The sequence below is a fragment of the Eucalyptus grandis genome, chromosome 7, assembly GCF_016545825.1.
Source record: "Eucalyptus grandis isolate ANBG69807.140 chromosome 7, ASM1654582v1, whole genome shotgun sequence".
Taxonomy (NCBI): Eukaryota; Viridiplantae; Streptophyta; class Magnoliopsida; order Myrtales; family Myrtaceae; genus Eucalyptus; species Eucalyptus grandis.
The window spans coordinates 18,719,540-18,737,373 of record NC_052618.1 but is presented as its reverse complement, the minus strand read 5'-3'; the positions used below and the strand labels follow the sequence as shown (position 1 = coordinate 18,737,373).

At 41.1% G+C, this 17,834-nt stretch overlaps 2 long non-coding RNA genes and 1 pseudogene across 3 annotated transcripts; 1 reads left to right on the top strand and 2 right to left on the bottom strand.

The window, feature by feature from the left end:
• The first annotated feature begins 398 nt into the window (after positions 1-398).
• Positions 399-6,005, top strand: LOC104440004 (annotated as a pseudogene).
• A 2,860-nt stretch (positions 6,006-8,865) lies between these two features.
• On the bottom strand, positions 8,866-10,202 carry LOC120295623. 2 transcript variants are annotated; one of them, XR_005552987.1, is made up of 4 exons: positions 10,026-10,202; positions 9,791-9,905; positions 9,016-9,098; positions 8,866-8,925 (listed from the first exon to the last, which is right to left on the bottom strand). It is a non-coding gene; the product is annotated as an uncharacterized LOC120295623 (long non-coding RNA). The 2 variants fall into 2 exon arrangements; XR_005552986.1 differs by lacking the exon at positions 9,016-9,098 and having other exon boundaries at positions 8,872-8,980.
• Positions 10,203-13,215: 3,013 nt separating this feature from the next.
• Positions 13,216-14,154, bottom strand: LOC120295364. Its single transcript, XR_005552718.1, has 2 exons — positions 14,104-14,154; positions 13,216-13,307 (listed from the first exon to the last, which is right to left on the bottom strand). It is a non-coding gene; the product is annotated as an uncharacterized LOC120295364 (long non-coding RNA).
• Between the last annotated feature and the right edge of the window lie 3,680 nt (positions 14,155-17,834).

Genomic DNA, 17,834 nt, shown 5'->3' with positions numbered 1-17,834 from the left:
GTAAAACACGTAGGCGATGGATCAGAGGTTTAAAATTTGCGTTGCGCGCTCCTGGGGCCCACCACTCTAACGCTCTCTGTCCTCTCAACAACCCAACAGTTCTCTCTCTCTCCTCTCTCTTCTCACTCTCTCTTAAATGACTCTCGGCTGGTGGCTCGGCTTGGCTCGGCTGGCAGAAGAAAGGACGGGCGAAGGGATGATAAATGCGCGCTTAAAATTTCTCTCTCCTCACTCGAATATTTTTTGGGTTCTCTCGTCGTGGAAGAGCAGAGAGAGAACGAGCTGCACTTCCTTCTCAGCGCATCCCACCGCCTCCGCCTCCCAAAAAGCCTCGCCGGTTGCCTCCATCCGATTGCCTCCCTCCGACGAACTCATCATCAACTCCAACTCCGAGTCCGATGGCGTCCTCCGTCTCTGGCATCTGCTCGTCCTCCCCCTCCCTCGGGCCGAAGATGCCGCCGGCCTCCGCCGCGAAGCCGTCGACCTCCGGCAGGAGGGAGGCGGCCTCGGTCTCGTTCCCGAGCAGCGCCAGGCTCCTCGCCGTCAACCAGGTGTTGTCCCTGTCGCTTGCTCGATCGGTCACGAGGGAGATCTCGGTGGACTTGGGCAGGGCCGACGGCGCTGCGAAGAAGGAGAGGTGTGAGTAGAGGGCTGGAGAAGCATTCCCGCGCTGTGGAGGAGGTACGTGGACTGGCTGCACCAGCACCGGAGCTAGGGCTTTTCCTTGGACGTGAGCCGAATCGGGTTCACGGACAAGTTCGTGGAGAAGATGGAGCCTCGGTTCTAGGCCGCATTCAAGGCGATGGAGGAGCTGGATAAGGGCGCGATCGCGAACCCGGCCTGGACGAGGGCCGCATGGTCGGGCACTACTAGTTGAGGAAGTCGGAACTCGTGTCGGCCCGATTCCTGAAGGCACAGATTGAGAGCACGCTCGACGCCGTCTGCAATTTTGCTGCCGACGTGGTCAGCGGTGAGGTCAGTTCTGGAATTCCGATCGTTGTTGCTCTCCGTGTGGTAAGAGAGTGTAGGTCCCTGCGTTCTTTTTTTTTTCTTCCTAGGAATTGGTTTGCTGTCGTAGATGCCTGTGTCAGTTTTATGGTAAATGCCAGCATTGTCTTAGTATCTCGAGGAAGTGCGAGCCAGTGATAAATTGAATTGGTTTCTGGTCAAAGATATGGAGAGCTCGTTTACGTATTATTCACTTGAAATGACCAGAGATTTCTAACTCTTAGACTCAGTAATTTCAAAATTTTCTTCAGGTTTTCCAATTAATGTCAGCATGAAATTCGGTTTTTGATCGTTGGTTTTCTTTTAGTATGCTTAGCTGATTGCATCGGACATGGACAGATTGATTGACTTGATAATGTTTGACGCTTAATTTGCAGATTAAGCTCCCTCCTACTTCTCCCGTGGATCGCTTTCTCTCTCGCCGTCATCTTCTCTCGCTCATCCCTTGTCTTGAGCTCATAGATATCCCTGAGGAATGTATTATTTGCTCTTGGATCGAGATGAATCGGCTATTAAATTCTGGAGTTCGTAGAAGTTTTTCGGTCTCGAGCTTACATGGCAAGCTGTAGCTCGAGGCTTTTGCCCCGAGTACTTAAGAACAGTCCTGACACTCAGAAATATTATAAAGAACAGAATTCAGTAGCCTTGGAGGTCCCAAAGACTACGACTTCTGCCAGGAACAAGCTAAAATCTGAAATTTCTCTAGATTGGTATTCATCGAAGAAGAAAGGAATTGATGGGGGTAATATATTGTTAATTGCTTTGGCATCACATGCCACTTCTGTTTATTTGTAACTATGCCGTTTCTTAAGTCGTGAGGCACCTTGTAGTTTTCCTTTATATTTACACTAAACCCTTGTTGAATCATAACAGTGACCATAGGCAAAATTTTGTCTACAGGATAAAATTTTATCCTCTTTTGTGTCAATTAGATGTCTTGAGAATTCGTATCATTTCGATGTTGATGACTTTTTGAGGACCATCTATTGTTCTCTAACTAGTGGTTTTTGTAACATTTTGTCTTGCAGTATTACTATGAAGGCGTTATTAGTGATCTTGGAGGCAACTTGTTATGTTGTGATAGCTCCCCAGACCTTTCATATTGAGTGCATTGATCCTCCTCTCAAGGTAGTTCATAGCTATTTGAGGGGTCTTTGCCTTGAGTTCGATGTGTTAATTGCTGTCATTTGTCTTATCGTACTTGATTGAGATAATTTAGTTGTCTAAAAATGGGGAAGTTCTCAGTTGAAGAAGCTCTCCTCTCTTTCCTCTTATCTGAGATTTACTTTGGATCCCAGTATGTTGTTCCCTAATGTGGGTTACTTGTTACTTTCCTTGAACTGTGATTTCAGACTCTTCAAGCTCCAATGTTGGAAACTCCAAGAGCAGACCCGAAGAGTGTTGCTTCAATTATACTAGGAGGAGGTGCTGGAACATGACTGTTTCCACTTACTAGCAGAAGGGTCAAGTGAGCAGGCAGTGATTATTTGTATGTGCCCATTGTTTACCCACATAGCACTCTCTCAACTATATAATCAATTATGTGGTTTTTTAAATCTGTAGGTTCCTATAAGAGGATGCTACCGGTTGATTGATATCCCAATGAGCAATTGCATTAACAGTGGTATCAGAAAAATATTCATCTTAACGGAGTTTAATTCCTTTTCCCTCAATCACTGCCTTTCCTGGACATACAACTTTGATAGTGGTGTTAGTTTTGGTGATGGATTTGTGGAGGTATAATTTTTTCCTGATTTATTATTTTGGATTCCTGATGACTTAACTAAAGAAACGACTGAAGTTAATATGAAAAAAATTTGGTAACACATATAGGTCCTTGCGGCAACTCAAACTCCGGGTGAAGCTGGAAAGAGGTGGTTCTAGGGGACTGCTGATGCTGTTAGGCAATTCATATGGGTCTTTGAGGCGAGTGCTTAGGGTTTTGACAATTACTTGTGCAAAGTTTTTTGGAGTTTCTCTTGAAGTTGAATGTTGGTTTCAAATTATTTCCGTAGGATGCCAAGAACAAGAATGTGGAGAATATCTTGATTTTGTCTGGTGACCACCTGTACTGGATGAATTACATGAATTTTGTACAGGTACTTTGAAGATTTCATGGTAAACTCCATCTAATATGTTTGTGAGTTTAAACTGACCAGTTGTGGCTTGATTGCAGAAGCATATTGATACAAATGCCGATATCACAGTTTCATGTGTCCCAATGGATGACAGATTCTTATTGTGGTTAAATATATTGCCTTAAAAGATTTAAGAGCATATAAAGCTCAGTTCTCCTTGACATTCCACTTATGGTTGGGAAGAACCAAAATTTTGTGATTATATTGTTTCTTACGTCTGTTTTCAGTTGCACTAAATTTAGAGCTACTGATGAGTTTTGCAACAAAAACCAGAAAGCAACTAACCCTTTCTGGTTTTTGTTGCTGCAGTCGTGCTTTGGGTTATGGACTGATGAAGATTGACAGAACTGGACGGATTATCCAATTTGCTGGAAAACCGAAGGGCAATGAGCTAAAATCAATGGTATCATTAATGCAATAAACACTTCCTATCATTTGACATGACTGCTTTGGTTGTTTCCTTAGCAGACAACATCTCTGCACATCATGTAATGCATTAACTAGTTACTAATCTTATTTGGATTCTTGTCTCCTGCACAAACCTCTGCCCATAGCAAGTTGACAGTACTCTTCTTGGGCTATCAAAGCAAGATGCAGTGAACTTGCCATACATTGCCTCAATGGGCATCTATGTATTTAAAACCGACGTGTTACTAAAGCTTCTGAGATGGAGCTACCCCTCATGCAATGATTTTGGCTCTGAAATAATTCCGTCAGCTGTTGCAGAGCATAATGTCCAGGTCAGGACCTTTTCTTTAACATAGACTAAGCTGCGGGCTTTCTCTCTGTCTCTCTCTGTCTCTATCCCCTTCATTAGAGATGTGTGTTTATATGTAACTTGTACTTGCAAGCTACCTTAACAGAAATGCTGACTTATCTGGATGCATTGATTTGTCAAGCATATATGTTTAATGACTACTGGGAGGACATTGGAACAATCAAGTCATTCTTTGACACTAATTTGGCCCTAACAGAGCAGGTGTGTGTGTGGTATTGCATCTTCTGCTCGATAACTCAAAATTGGAGTTGTTAATGTCATCTGCTAATTCAGTCATCACCTTCTATAGTCGTTAATCACTTGATATGCTGGCTTAACGTTAGGGCTGGAAAAATACTTACTCTTTAGATCTTTTTGGCTACAATTTCTATGTCAATCTGGGGCCTGATCTCAATCACGTTCTCAGAAAAATCATAGAAGCTTTGAGTTCAAACTTTGGCTGTCATAAAGCGATACTATTTGTCCTTTGAGGAGATAGTGGCTTTTCTAAATGTGGGTTAATTTCCTGTAATGCAGCCTCCAAAGTTCGAATTTTATGATCCGCAAACACCTTTCTACACGTCTCCAAGATTCTTACCCCCCAGTAAAGTTGATAAATGCAGGGTAAGCTTGTCAACACGATAAGTCTCTGTTTTTGTTATGGTCTAAACTGTCTCTTGTTTGAACTATTTCTGCAGATTGTAGATGCAATAATCTCTCACGGTTGCTTCTTGCAAGAATGTAGCATTGAACACTCCATTGTTGGTGTGCGCTTGCGTCTAGACTATGGTGTTGAGTTTAAGGTGTGCTGCTTTTGTATACATTCTTTGACCTTTTGAAGATCATAATGGTGATTGCTTGAGAAAATTAATTTTCAGATTCTCGGATGATTTGGTTGGAATGTTGACATTTTCAGCTTTCAACTTTTTGGGTTAATAACTTTACCAAAAAAAAAAAAAAATTTGGGTTGATAGATCCCATTAGAACATTTTGAGGTGGTGGACCAGATTTAACAGGGGCAAATGATGCCATTCAATTTGTTCATATAACTCTGGTGTACAGTGATCTTTTTGAATTGCTGTATCTTCATCTATTGGTTGTATTTCCTCAAGTTGAAGGTATAGTGGACTTAGAACAAGTCAGGATGCTTCTAATACAAGTATTTAGATTACTTGATGGTCGCTTTACGTGTCGTTTTTTATAGACACTAATTTCCTTTGTTAAGCTAATGTACTAAGCAAGTCATCAGTATAGACATTCCAAATTTCCTAAAAGTTCACAATACTGGGGTTAGTTCGTGTGCCAATTTCTGTAGCAATGGTAACATACTTTAATGGGTGCTGGTTTTTGGGACACGTTTGAATTTGCAGGATACCATGATGATGGGTGCAGATTACTATCAGACTGAAGCTGAAATCACATCTCTTCTGGCACAACGGAAGGTTCCTATTGGGGTCGGACAAAATACTAAAATCAGGTAATTATTCATTTTTTGAATAGGCATGTCTATAGGAAATTCTGAATCGACAACTTGTTAATAGAATAGTTCACAATCTTTCCACTGACAAATTCCCTTGCTTTTCCTTTCTCAAGGAACTGCATAATTGACAAGAATGCCCAGATAGGGAAAAATGTGGTTATTCACAACACCGATGTAAGTATTGCCTTTTGCAATCTTGATACTTCAATTCCATCCGGATTTATGACTAGATGTGATCCTTCCATTTACAGGGTGTTCAAGAAGCAGATGGACCAGAAGAAGGATTCTACATCAGGTCAGGGATAACAGTCATACTGAAAAACACGACAATCAAAGATGGAACGTGTGATTCAGAAGAAAGCTGGCTAAATCCATACACAACCTTGATGTTTTCATGGCTTTTCTGTGTCCAGAGAAACTAGATGCTGTGCTGCTCAGTTGTGAAGTAGGTCTCAGTTATGTGACTAAGTTAGTGAGAGGCATATAACCTGAATTAGCTAGTGGGATGCATATTATGTATAAGAGAAGATACTATACACTTGAGGGGTGTGCCATCATGTGGGAGGATGTACTGAGTTGTACATATTAAGTGTAGAGAGAATTGGACCACATGAATATGAGACAGTTAATAGTACCTGGTATAAATACTACTCCCTCTCTCTCCCCTAGTCCTTATTTTTCTCATGCCTAATATGCTGGTGCTCGTCGCACCATTTACGCTGCCAGAGAATTTCACCGGGTAAATCTACCTACGACCAACTTTGTTGTTTGATTCTGGTGATCGATCTTAGAATCCATCTTTAATTCATTTGATACTTTTCTATTTTTCAGGTTGATCGGGTTTTGGGCTGTCATGTTAGAGGTAATGATGCAAGTTCATTGTTTTATGTTTCTGTATGTATTGTAGACATCCTTAATTCTATTAGTTTACTTGTTCTAGAGAAGCAGGACAGACATTGACATAGTACTTCATGGCGAAATCAACTTAGATGCAGGAGACGGGTGGACTTGCTGATGACAGACAAGCTGATATAAGCATTGACAGTGATATCAAACTGCACAATCTGAATGTTTTTCAGTGGTTAATTCTCACATCAGCTGGAATTTTAATGGTAAAGTTGGAGGAAGAGTCAAAAACTGTAAAACTTGGTTGACAACATTTCATCTTTCTTCTATTGAGGTTGAAAGACGTGATTTGAGCAGGTTTGTCAATGTAGACCTGCTGTGTATAAAGATTACTTACCGGGTTTAGTTCAAATGCTTTACTGTTGTTCCTTTAGTGCTGAACGTATTCTCCTCTGTTTTTATCCTCTAATTTTGCAGGAGGAGCCCCATATCCATTGCAGCAGCTATTATTTACATTACCACTCAGCTCTCAGATGAGAAGAAGTCTCCCCAAGGTTTTAGTTTCTCCAATCCTATTCAATTTAAACAACTAAAGACATATTGATGCATATGTAAATGGCATTTGAAACAACGCGTGCATATAAATAACCGAATGTTTGTGCAAATATATCACTTGTTACTGAAGTCACCGAGGGGATGATTAGGAATTCCAAGAATCTATATCCTCACATTTCGAAGATAAATACCAAGCCAGTATGCCAAGGAAGAGGATCTAAAGAATTTCTGCAGCTTTTGAGTGTGTGTAGATATACAAACAAAATTGATATTAGTTAATTTTCAGTTACTTTTGGAAATCAGAGCAATCTTGAATTTTTAATTCTTGTTATAAAGAATATAGTGGTTCTTAATTCTCACTCTTTGTATTGTTGGAAGATATCTTGAAAACTTTGTTATTCAAACATCGAAATGCTATGTTTGAGTCCTTTTTGGCCCTTGACCACATAATACCAGTGTCATACAAAATACACTTTCGATTTCGCATGATAATGTGGGTGAGAAGACGCAGCATTGTTCAATTCTGACGAGATGTTGGTTTAATAAGTTATAAGTCCGTTCACTTTGGTCCTTTAAGCTCTCAATTTAGCTAGTTAAATCTCATTAGTAGTCTCCATACCCGTTCCTTCCTTTGATTGGTCATCATAGTAAAACTCAATTTCACTAAGTATGTTTTTGTGCCTGAAGAGATATAACTCTACACTCTGCAGTCTCATAGTCCCGATTTTGATTAATATGAATCTATAAGAAATGATTCACAAATCAGGTAAACTATATGCACGTTTCCCCTTTGTCCTCCTGAAAGCTTGGCAGAGTTTTAACAATGGCTTTTCATGGTTGCTAATACTGCTCATTATGCAAAAAATTCATTTCACTACAACTTGAAAATGAACCCTTATTAACATAGAAAATTTGTGATATTTTGATGATACAATAATATGATACAAGCTTTTAGTCTCATACAAAAGAACCTTCTAAAAGCTTGGGGAGATAAAACAAGGCAAGTGAAGAAAAGAAAGGTAAATGCACTAGTTAGACTTGATCTAAGGGTGATGTATTGGACAGAGCCACTCAGCAACCTTACTCTGGTTAAACGCCTGCACTAACTCATCTTTATGCTAATCTAGCACCTGCAACATTTGAGTAAGATGAATGTACATCGACTAACACTAATCTCATTTTCTATAACAAAAGCTTTACACAGAGGTGTCCTAATTTAGCTAATCGTCCCTGTCTTTGCGGTTTCATTGCTCACCGTCACTGCTCAAAGTCTACAAGAAAAGAATTTATGCCACCATCTGCAAAGCACCCTAATGCTTCTAGTCCCATGAAAGAATTGTGATTTCCATATATTGTCACTCCCTTGCCTTGAATTTACGGATCAGTGTCACTCTTGGGATGACCTGAAACAATCTCCTCATATGAGACTCCTCTGCATCAAGATGATCAGTCCAAGAAAGAACCGACCAAGTCTTACTGGAAGAATTCCCACTTTCAGGCTGGTCTAACTTCTGGGGATCTGCAAGCCCATCGACGGGATGTGATTGCTCCTTGCCTCCAGCATGATTTGGTTCAGAATTGCCTGTAGGGTCAAGACTGTTTCATTAAGGATACATCACTTCCAGGGAGATCTAAGCTTTTCGCGGGCAGAAAAAGGGCAAGCTGCTGACCTAGACCAATGCTCGACGCAACCAACTGAAGTACTTCAGATGGTTAGGACAGTTCTGCATTCATTTTCTCCCAAGAAGGTTGACACATCGCTGAAGTTGATGTGTTAAGTGGAGCCTCCTTCTGAGCAGGACCTGTCATTGTGACCACCGATGGTGGAAATGCATTAAGCTTAGGGACCAGAGGGATAGAACTTGAAGCAGCATCATCACCTAAGAAATTCCGCGGAGGGAGTTGCCTGCTCTCCTGGACTTCTGCCTGGATGGGCCGCATTTGCTCTGACTTCTTTCTCTTTTTAAGAATGAGTCTCGCATCCTTAGGTCGAGAAGGAGGGCCTGGTATCACAAAAGGTGGAATGGTAGGCTTATCTTCCCCATTTAACAGTCTCACCGATTAAGCTATTGCAGATACAATGGGTGGCAGCTCAGGATCTGGTAGGGGCGGAGGAGCAGTCACAACTTCTCTTTCATCAACTGAATAAGCATTGGCATCCCTTTCATCAATTGAATTAGCAGCAAAAAACTTACACTAAGAAGAAAAACATAAAGAATTGTGGCACTTACTATTTTTCCTTTAGAGCGCGTCCAGCAGGTGTATACTCCCGTTCTAGCTCTTGCTCTGGCACCCGTTCCTCTTCGTCACCACTCTGCTTTATGTTTCAAAGGTAAACCAAAAAATAATGAAATTATGATGCTATATAAGTGCAAGTCAATGCATGAAAACCTCAGCACCATTGAGATCAGGAACAAATTTGATTTTATAGCCCATAAATTTTCTAATGGAGCAAATAGCTTATTATACTCAGTGAAAAACTCAAAATACAGACCAGCATCCTACCTTCAAGGATGTCAGCAATTCAAGCTAAAAGCGACATTAGGACAAGATGAAGAGAAAAAATATATCTTTCAACAGGAATTTGAAAGCAAACTCATGCATGCACAAACGTTAAGGAGGAAAATAAGCCGTATGTTCAATGAATGAGTCCTCCTTACAAGTGTTTGCGACTGAACTTTCCTTTATTAGTGGAATAATAACCAATTAAAAAAGGAAAGACATTTGCAACTTCATAATCCAAATTTCAACTGCCAGGACCCAGAATAAATAAAGAACAATGACAAAGGGATTTATTTAGTTGCCCTTTCCATAAAAGGAGCATGGTTAAAAGTGGATCCATGAAGTTGCTCTTCAGCACAACAGAGAGTTTCTTCAACATATCAAAGAAATAACCATTACATCACCATCATAATCCCTTGGTCAATATTTAACACCATCAGGTGCACTCTTATTCTAAAGTTTCGAGCCCTAACAGCATAAGAGAAGGCAATTTAGATAAAATACCTCGTTGGCCATTTCACTTGGATGTGCTGCCTATGCTTCTTTGTAAGAAACAACTTTTCTAACACGCTTTCCCCAACCAAGAGCCGCTTCCTCCTCACTTTGATATTTCTCCCATCTACAAAACACAAGTGATCATAAAAAGCATTAAGAGCAAGAATCTTGAAAGATGGAGGCCCATATTTTCTCCTTACTTATAGTTACAGAACAGTCATTCTGATAAATGATTTACTCCTACCAAAGAAAAGGAGAAAGAATCTGGAAATGCAGCAGGGTTGTTCTTCACCTGGAAAAGAAACGAGTTATTTTCGCTGCACAGGACTACAAAAGGCAAGAACCATCCTTTCATCAGTATCAGTAGAGAAGCCACTCAGACAGCCACGGAAAACTACTGATACTGCTTATGTTGTAACTTCTTCTTTTGTTTGTGTGTGTGTGTGTTGTTACTTTCTTTTTCTTTTTTTGCACCCACCAGGGATGGGGGGGAGGGATGATAGGGACTGCGCATCAGGTATATGGCTTTTGGTCACTAAAAGTCATCACATGCTTCATTTTAGAAGTAAAATTATCCAGGAATCCAAACATCATTGTTTAAGGTTCAGCATTGAGTATTATTAAATTCTCAAAATGAGCCATAGTCATTTTCAAGTTAGAAGTTATGTCTTCCGCCAACTTCATTTTTGTAAAGCCAAAAACTCAAACCCACAGCTAAAACCAGAAAGGCAAGCTGAAACTCACAGCCAACCCAAACAGACCTTGACATTTATGTTTGTGATTATTTGACGAAAGTAGTACAATGATAAGTTACTTGCCAAAGGATTTACAATGTAGGAAGCACAAACAATGTGGACATGCTAAGTTAATCTATAGTCCCTACATCAATTTTCTGTGGATCTTCTTCTGACGCAACATACAAGTTAGCAATGTCTTGGACAAGGAAACAGAATTAATTCCCAGACTTATATTGGACTGTATCCTTAAAGAGAATTTTATTTGTTGCCAGATTTAATACTGCAAGCAGGCAAAGGAATCACAATCTAGGAATGCAAACAGTGTGGATATGCTATCAGTCCCTAAATGAACGTGTCTATGGTTCTTTTTCAGACAACTTACAAAATAATGGATATCCTGGACAAAGAAACATAATCATCTCCCCGACTTGCATTGCAGATTTACTCTGCATCCTGAACAAGGATTCGAATTGCTAGGAAATTTGATACTACAAGCAGGCAACAAGAGAAGGCACAAATCGAAGTGCATTGTACTTTGATTCACTGTAGCGTGCATTGGCAACTACAAATGAACATACCTTGAAGCAACTAAACGACAACAACATCAATTGCTAGCAATTGCCAGTCGTGAGCTTAAATGCATCAAATGGATCCTCTACATTTTATTTTACAATGAATTATACTGTATGACATCCTCTAGCACATATACGACAAAATCTTCTCAGCGCACAATGACTGGATACAAGTACGATTCTACTGCATATAAGTTCACAAGTTACTCTTGCATACATCACAGTGCATACCATCAAAGACAACCATTCAACTTGTTAGCTGACATCCTTTAATGCCTGATTAGCTATCTATAATCAAGACTGATATCTCAACCATACTTAGTTCATTCTGACGACTCAGCTTCCTACATCATAAAAGTGCACATGCAGAATCCTGAGCACTACACACTGAGTAAGATTTTACACCATAAGTTGCCCCATTGATACCAAAACTAATTCCCTTACTGGACTTGGGTAACAACAGAACGTTCCGAAGAAACACCAAATATTAGTTGACAGCAATGTTACCACTTTCATCTTGGTAGCCTCATCCATCAAGGATGCACCAACAAGCATCTCTGATATCAACCCCCCGAAGTTGGATTCGCTAATGAATATGCTCTTCGAGTCAAATCAGAATATAACCACAAGGAGATTAGAAGTAAGGCTTACGAACTTGAAGGGCTACTGGAAATAGACCAACTGCAGACATGTCAGATGTTCTGCCACCCACCCCGTCAAACATTGGAAATCTAGCCAACCAGCCCTCAATCCGCACTGTATTGTCCAACAACGAGTTCTCATGTTATGGGGACACCCTGCATTCATGATGGGAAAAATAGTGATCAATGCAATATCTGCGAAATTGAAGGTGCCAAAATTTCACTTAAGCAAACGACCGAAAAGATTAATTTTGACATAACTTCATGCAAGTCCAGTAACCCAAGATTTTGTTATACATCACAAGCAATAACTTTTCCACGCAAGACTAACAAACTGACTAAGCCTCATTAGCAATAATGACTTTAAAAATCCACTAAACTGGATAATCCTAATTATAAAATACATGCACCAAAATAGAGTTCAACCTGAGACATCTGGAAGCTTGCCCTAAAGAAAATGCTCAACCAGAAAAGAAAGCAACAGGGTGTTTGATTTATTATTATTATTATTATTATTATTATTATTTATTTATTATGTGCAACAATAATAGAAAGGCCATGGAACCTACTCTGTGATAACCACATGAGCACATCAACCAAGATCAACTAATTTCTTTGCAATAAAAAGGATAAGTCTGATATTCAATAGCTTATAGCTCTTGCGTGTGATGAGAAGCTAATAATTAGTTGTTAACTCTGCTCTAGTTAGTATCTTTAAAGAAAACATGAAACTCAACAACTTGTCGGTGAAACTTCTATAGGCAGGGGGAAAAAATGAGAAAAAGGATAGATTGTTGTCACCCTATCAAACAACAACGGTTGGTGGAGTATCAATTCCTTGAATCATTGAAAGGAAAATTTGAGATCGAGAAATCAGATGTATAAAGAATACTGCTAATTGACATCTAAAACTACAGGCAACCTGTTCTAGGATGTGTCAATTCCATGGCAAAAACCTAGTACAAACCATGGAGGTCTCAGTTACAAATGATCTGCAACTGACCTGGACATGAGCAATGGAAAATAACATACAATATGTATGATCTGATTTCCACAAAAGCTCTTTCTGGGAATTGGGCGATTCATTTCCTAGGCTGGAATCAAGAACCGAGTCAATTACACTTGGCTGGTTTCAGGCCGGTTTCCAGTACTCAAGAAACAGGTTTTTTTGTGAAAATCAGGTCTAAAATATCATTGATCATCTTTTATAACTGTCGTCAAGCAAACTCTTGTGAGCTTAGTGGTGTTATGCATACACCTCATACTTGAGGTCATGGCTTCCAATCCCTCTCGGTTGCAACTTGCTATTACATTTTTTTTTTTTTAAATAAGGTGAAACATGGGTTCTAGATTGGTTCGAGCCTAGAACCCCTTGGTTGGTCGGTTTCAAGGTCCAATAGATGGTTTTAGTATAAGAACCGGGAGCCAAACCAGAAAAAGGCCGACTCTACGGTTTCATTATCAAGAAGTGGACCAATTTTGAGAATTGACCTGGAACCGGACTTCATCAGGATGGCTCTACCCGGTTCTTGGCTTGAACTGGACTTGCTGTGCACCGCTAATCCAAGCTCTCCAACTAATTTCACGAATATTAGATGACAAACAATAATATGTAGTCAACAAGAAGCCAGTATTGAAGTCGTAGAGCAATATGTAACTCTTTTATGTGTCCTTAAGTCACCTACGACTAAGCAATTATCAGGAGTATCAAATAATAATTTTGGGGCTCATATTCTCATCTCTCAACACTTTTCCCTGATACTAAAAGATTATTATGAGTGTCAAATGTTGAGCAACTTAACAATTTGAAATGAGTACTGGGATTTAAGGTATTCTTATCCAGTGGATATACATCCTCTGTAGCTCGCTTTATTTTAAATGTGATTAACCATGAAAGTTTTCTATTATTATTACAATTAACCATTGAAGTTACTTGAAATGCGATAAAACAGGTAGCAATTTTTGATTCTGGCAATTAAACATGAAGCTGTAGATGATGTGAATGGAAGTAATTTAGATAGATCACTTTCTTTATTAAACTCTAAACTACTTCATTGAAGGAAGAAATAAATAAGAGAAGTATAAAAGAAGTTCATTTGGGACATGCTGAGAGCATAGACATGATGAGAGTAGATCTTCTACATGCCGTGTCCATGATACGGAATGATACTTTGTGAGGAAAGATATCCTAATCAATTGCAAAAAAATGCAGTGAATTCAATTCTAGAAGTTTAGAGCTCATCGATTCATGTGGAAAAATTAAATAAAAGAAAAACATGGTAATGTCAGATATCATAAAGAATTTAACAGCAAAGCTCAAATAGGGATTCTCTCATAGATCTATACCTCCAATGATTTGAACGCAGATTCACCTTGAACATCAGTTTCGTCCACTTCTTTAGCATGGAGCAATACCAACTCCTGCTGCTTCCTAATAAAGACAATAAAACTTGACATAAGGTGAAAAGCTAGGTTAGGTGCTGATTTAAACCACCAAATAGTGCACATATTTGTCCATGCCATAGATTTTAGGGGGACTCTTTTTTGTTGAGGGGGAAGGAATGCGCTAAGCAGAAAAACAGAGTCTGGCTTGCCGCACAATTTGCCAATAAAACCGAAGGAAGTGAGCAGTTCAGCTTGCATTGAAAAATAGGATGCAGTATAAGTTACCAAAAAGAACATAGTGTGGTTTGGTTTGGTAAACCGTATTAATGCAGTTTGTTTGGTTCGGTGCCCAACTGAATGAAAAAGGGTTGTGCTCACCTCCACTATCAGCGGTGCAATGTGCATCGACCGACAACTCAAATGGATAGATCAATGAAGGTATAAAACATTAAAAGAGCAGAGCAGCACAATCCATGAAGCTGAATACCTGAAGGGTAGATTGCGAGAGGAGGATGAACACTCCAATCTTTAACACTTCAATGGAGGATTATCAGGAGCCAATGCCTCTGCAACAAACTGTGGCCCAAGAGCTGAACTTCCTATTCCAACTGAAAGTACTTGAGTAAAGCGATCCACAGGAGAAGTAGGAGGGGGCTTAATCTGCAAATTAAGCGTCAAACATTATCAAGTCAATCAATCCGTCCGTGTCCGATGCAATCAGCTAAGCATACTAAAAGAAAACCAACGATCAAAAACCGAATTTCATGCTGACATTAATTGGAAAACCTGAAGAAAATTTTGAAATTACTGAGTCTAAGAGTTGGAAATCTCTGGTCATTTCAAGTGAATAATACGTAAACGAGCTCTCCATCTCTTTGACCAGAAACCAATTCAATTTATCATCGGCTCGCGCTTCCTCGAGATACGCTGGCATTTACCAGAAAACTGAAACAGGCATCTACAGCAAACCGATTCCCAAGAAGAAAAAAAAAAGAACGCAGGGACCTACACTCTTTTACCACACGGAGAGCAACAAAGACTGGAATTCCATAACTGACCTCACCGCTGACCGTTGTCGACGAGTTCCGACTTCCTCAACGAGTAGTGCCCGACCATGCAGCCCTCGTCCAGGCCGGGTTCGCGATCGCGCCCTTATCCAGCTCCTCCATCGCCTTAAACGCAGCCTAGAACCGAGGCTCCATCTTCTCCACGAACTCGTCCGTGAACCCGATTCGGCTCACATCCAAGGAAAAGCCCTAGCTCCGGTGCTGGTGCAGCTAGTCCACGTACCTCCTCCACAGAGCGGGAATCCTTCTCCAGCCCTCTAGCCCGCGCCTCTCCTTCTTCGCCGCGCCGTCGGCCCTGCCCAAGTCCACCGAGATCTCCTTCGCGACCAATCAGGCCAGCGACAGGGACAACACCCGGTCGACGACGGGGAGCCTGGCGCCGCTCGAGAACGAGACCGAGGCCGCCTCCCTCCTACCGGAGATCAACGGCTTCGCGGTGGAGGCCGGCGGCATCTTCAGCCTGAGGGAGGGGGAGGACGAGCAGATGCCAGAGACGGAGGACACCATCGGCGGCGCCGGCTCGAAGTCAGAGTTGATGACGAGTTCGTCGGAGGGAGGCAATCGGACAGAGGCAACCGGCGAGGCTTTTTGGGGAGGCGGAGGCGGTGGGATGCGCTGAGAAGGAAGTGCAGCTCGGTTCTCTCTCTGCTCTTCCACGACGAGAGAACCCAAAAAACATTCGAGTGAGGAGAGAGAAATTTTAAGCGCGCATTTATCATCCCTTCGCCCGTCCTTTCTTCCGCCACCCGAGCCGAGCCGAGCCACCAGCCGAGAGTCATTCGGGAGAGAGTGAGAAGAGAGAGGAGAGAGAGAAAGAAGCGCTAGGTTGTTGAGAGGACAAAGAGCATCAGAGTGGTGGGCCCCACGAGCGCGCCGCGCAAATTTTAAACCTCTGACCTGTCGCCTATGTGGAGCCACGTGTCGAATAATAAATGGTCTTACCCTACGCCTACATGGAGGGTAAGACCCACCCAATATTTTCTCATGATGGAGATCATTCATTTTGTCGCAACTACCAAGAGATACGGATTCGGCCTTAGTTTCCAAATGAAAAGCCAATGCGTGTAGGATTCCAACAAGAGCTATAGAATCTGAAGAGTGCAGAATCACCAAAAATTCTTCAAGCATGATTTGAGCATGCTGGATAAGTTTGAAACCTCACATGGTTAGAATATTGAATGAAACAAGACAAAACCACTTTTCTTATCCAAAAAACAAGTGTAAAAAGAGAGAGAGAGAGAGCAGAGAGAGAGAGAGAGAGAGAGAGAGAGAGAGAGAGAGAGAGAGAGAGAGAGAGAGAGAGAGAGAGAGAGAGAGAGAGAGAGAGAGACTATGTGTGTGGCATCCCAAAAATTCAAGACAAGCTCTAAGGTGTATTAAAGCCCATAATTAGGTAATGAAATTACCTATGGTCTATGTTTTAGCCATTAGTTTTCTCTTAAGACTAAGTGGTATAGGCTTGTGTTCATGAGTTTTTAAAATTAGTATTATAGGATAAATTAATGAGAATGATTTATTCTTGGCCATGCACCTCATAGGCTAAATTCCTATAGATAAAATGTTACAAGATTTTGGCCATGTGAAATTTAAAATTTGAAATCTATAAAAGAAAGAATTAAAGATGAATAATTGAAAGTGAAATTTAGGGTTTAATTAGGTTTGGGCCTTAGGCCCAATAGCTTGGACTCTTGGTGGGCCAAATGGCCGGCCCATTGGAGCCAAGGAGGGGCTGTCGACCGGCCCATTTGCTGGCCCAAAGCCCAGCCGAGAATGAGGCCCATCTTTGCATGAAGAAGGCCATGTGTCTCTCTCAAATTGCCAAGTGTAGATCATGCATTGGCTTGAGGAGAGGCACATCATCATTGCTAATGATTGTGGCTTAAGGGAAATAAAAGGGGGAGAGAGAGTGGCCGGTTGAGGGCTGTCGTCCAAGAGAGTGAGAGAGAGAGAGAGAGGGTTGCGAGAGAAAGGAGTCGAGAGAGAGAGGAGAAGAAGGAGCCGCTCGCCCGCACGCCCGTCGCCGCCCGTTCGCCGTCCGTGTGCCGTCCGTGTGCCGTCGTTCACCTGATCTTAGAGGCAAGTTAGGATCAATTTCTACTCTTGCATGTGTGTCTTGCATGTGTGGTTGAATTCTTGGGTGTTTAGAAGTAAGGAACCGAAGCTAGTGTGGTTTGTTCTTGAAAATGCTTGCTGATTTCGTGTATACCGCTCGACCCAGAAACTTGTGGAGGCTTGCATGCATGTTTCGAGTTGGATTTTGACTTCGACTCCTTCATGAAAGTTGTATACAACATCTCAAAGTATAACATACTAAACTTTGAGACGAAAAGGTTGAGTTTTAAGGGGTGAAACCCTCCTCTTACGAAGACATTAGATCTGGAACTGTTTTGTTGACCTTTTGGTAGTTTTGTGGGTTGCATGTTGCTTTTTACCGAGAATTTCCTTTCGACTTCTTCATAAAACTTGTAGCGAACATCCTAAAGACTAACATACTAAAATTTGAGGTAAAATGAGCAAGTTTAGCCTAGTGAATCGACTTTCTCTTGAAGACGGTAAATCTGGAAATACGGTACTGGACACCCGAGACTTCTTGGACCCATATGGTGACTATTCTTTGGAAATTTCACTTATATCCCTTAATGAAAGTTGTA